Raw genomic sequence first — 2,960 nt, forward strand, 5'->3', positions numbered from 1 at the left:
TTCTGGCTGAAGCCTTATTCACCACACCAGGGCCAGTATTTCCTGTGAGGCAAGCTTTGCCACAATCATTGCCTGTGCTGCTGACTTAGGGTTAGGGTTAGGGTTAGGGTTTAGGGTAATGGATAGGGTTAGGGTTAGGGTTATGGATAGGGTTAGGGTTAGGGTTAGGGTTATGGATAGGGTTAGGGTTTATGGTTTATGGTTTAGGGTTAGGGTTAGGGTTTAGGGTAATGGATAGGGTTAGGGTTAGGGTTATGGATAGGGTTAGGGTTAGGGTTAGGGTTAGGGTTATGGATAGGGTTAGGGTTTATGGTTTATGGTTTAGGGTTAGGGTTAGGGTTAGGGATGAATTGGACAAAAATCATCCAAAACAAACTTTTTATTAGTGTCGACTGTTTGAGTGGTGAGCAGTGAGTCAGGGTTAGGGTTAGGGTTAGGGTTATGGATAGGGTTAGGGTTAGGGTTAGGGTTATGGATAGGGTTAGGGTTTATGGTTTATGGTTTAGGGTTAGGGTTAGGGTTAGGGATGAATTGGACAAAAATCATCCAAAACAAACTTTTTATTATTGTCGACTGTTTGAGTGGTGAGCAGTGAGTCTTTCCTCCGTAGGACAGTTGCTTAGAGTTGTAACTATACGCAGGAGGAAGCTGCCATCTTTGCCACACCACAGCCTGTTGTGCTTCTGGCTGAAGCCTTATTCACCACACCAGGGCCAGTATTTCCTGTGAGGCAAGCTTTGCCACAATCATTGCCTGTGCTGCTGACTTAGGGTTAGGGTTAGGGTTTAGGGTAATGGATAGGGTTAGGGTTAGGGTTAGGGTTATGGATAGGGTTAGGGTTAGGGTTATGGATAGGGTTAGGGTTTATGGTTTATGGTTTAGGGTTAGGGTTAGGGTTAGGGTTTAGGGTAATGGATAGGGTTAGGGTTAGGGTTAGGGTTAGGGTTATGGATAGGGTTAGGGTTAGGGTTAGGGTTAGGGTTATGGATAGGGTTAGGGTTTATGGTTTATGGTTTAGGGTTAGGGTTAGGGTTAGGGATGAATTGGACAAAAATCATCCAAAACAAACTTTTTATTATTGTCGACTGTTTGAGTGGTGAGCAGTGAGTCTTTCCTCCGTAGGACAGTTGCTTAGAGTTGTAACTATACGCAGGAGGAAGCTGCCATCTTTGCCACACCACAGCCTGTTGTGCTTCTGGCTGAAGCCTTATTCACCACACCAGGGCCAGTATTTCCTGTGAGGCAAGCTTTGCCACAATCATTGCCTGTGCTGCTGACTTAGGGTTAGGGTTAGGGTTAGGGTTTAGGGTAATGGATAGGGTTAGGGTTAGGGTTAGGGTTATGGTTAGGGTTAGGGTTAGGGTTATGGATAGGGTTAGGGTTTATGGTTTATGGTTTAGGGTTAGGGTTAGGGTTTAGGGTAATGGATAGGGTTAGGGTTAGGGTTAGGGTTATGGATAGGGTTAGGGTTAGGGTTAGGGTTAGGGTTATGGATAGGGTTAGGGTTTATGGTTTATGGTTTAGGGTTAGGGTTAGGGTTAGGGATGAATTGGACAAAAATCATCCAAAACAAACTTTTTATTAGTGTCGACTGTTTGAGTGGTGAGCAGTGAGTCAGGGTTAGGGTTAGGGTTAGGGTTATGGATAGGGTTAGGGTTAGGGTTAGGGTTAGGGTTATGGATAGGGTTAGGGTTTATGGTTTATGGTTTAGGGTTAGGGTTAGGGTTAGGGATGAATTGGACAAAAATCATCCAAAACAAACTTTTTATTATTGTCGACTGTTTGAGTGGTGAGCAGTGAGTCTTTCCTCCGTAGGACAGTTGCTTAGAGTTGTAACTATACGCAGGAGGAAGCTGCCATCTTTGCCACACCACAGCCTGTTGTGCTTCTGGCTGAAGCCTTATTCACCACACCAGGGCCAGTATTTCCTGTGAGGCAAGCTTTGCCACAATCATTGCCTGTGCTGCTTAGGGTTAGGGTTAGGGTTAGGGGTATGGATAGGGTTAGGGTTAGGGTTAGGGTTAGGGGTTAGGGTTAGGGGTTAGGGTAGGGTTAGGGTTAGGGTTAGGGTTAGGGTTAGGGTTAGGGTTAGGTTAGGGTTAGGGTTAGGGTTAGGGTTAGGGTTATGGATAGGGTTAGGGTTATGGTTTATGGTTTAGGGTTAGGGTTAGGGTTAGGGATGAATTGGACAAAAATCATCCAAAACAAACTTTTTATTAGTGTCGACTGTTTGAGTGGTGAGGCAGTGAGTCTTTCCTCCGTAGGACAGTTGCTTAGAGTTGTAACTATACGCAGGAGGAAGCTGCCATCTTTGCCACACCACAGCCTGTTGTGCTTCTGGCTGAAGCCTTATTCACCACACCAGGGCCAGTATTTCCTGTGAGGCAAGCTTTGCCACAATCATTGCCTGTGCTGCTGACTTAGGGTTAGGGTTAGGGTTTAGGGTAATGGATAGGGTTAGGGTTAGGGTTATGGATAGGGTTAGGGTTAGGGTTAGGGTTATGGATAGGGTTAGGGTTTATGGTTTATGGTTTAGGGTTAGGGTTAGGGTTTAGGGTAATGGATAGGGTTAGGGTCAGGGTTAGGGTTATGGATAGGGTTAGGGTTAGGGTTAGGGTTATGGATAGGGTTAGGGTTTATGGTTTATGGTTTAGGGTTAGGGTTAGGGTTAGGGATGAATTGGACGAAAATCATCCAAAACAAACTTTTTATTAGTGTCGACTGTTTGAGTGGTGAGCAGTGAGTAAGGGTTAGGGTTAGGGTTAGGGTTATGGATAAGGTTAGGGTTAGGGTTAGGGTTAGGGTTATGTATAGGGTTAGGGTTTATGGTTTATGGTTTAGGGTTAGGGTTAGGGTTAGGGATGAATTGGACAAAAATCATCCAAAACAAACTTTTTATTATTGTCGACTGTTTGAGTGGTGAGCAGTGAGTCTTTCCTCCGTAGGACAGTTGCTTAGAG

The 2,960-nt window shown here is 45.0% G+C and overlaps 1 long non-coding RNA gene across 2 annotated transcripts in view; it reads left to right on the plus strand.

Annotated features, from left to right (window-relative positions):
- Nucleotides 1–2,960, plus strand: part of LOC146523428 (uncharacterized) — a 63,445-nt gene that overhangs the window by 36,751 nt on the left and 23,734 nt on the right. The window contains exon 7 of one of the 2 annotated variants that reach the window (XR_014872289.1): nucleotides 1,338–1,870. The exons of the other annotated variant lie outside the window; for it this stretch is intronic. This is a non-coding gene — a long non-coding RNA (uncharacterized LOC146523428). Of the gene's footprint in view, nucleotides 1–1,337; nucleotides 1,871–2,960 lie in introns of those variants that run through there. 2 annotated transcript variants of the gene reach the window in all.

This window comes from Neolamprologus multifasciatus, chromosome 3, assembly GCF_963576455.1.
Source record: "Neolamprologus multifasciatus chromosome 3, fNeoMul1.2, whole genome shotgun sequence".
Classification (NCBI taxonomy): domain Eukaryota; kingdom Metazoa; phylum Chordata; class Actinopteri; order Cichliformes; family Cichlidae; genus Neolamprologus; species Neolamprologus multifasciatus.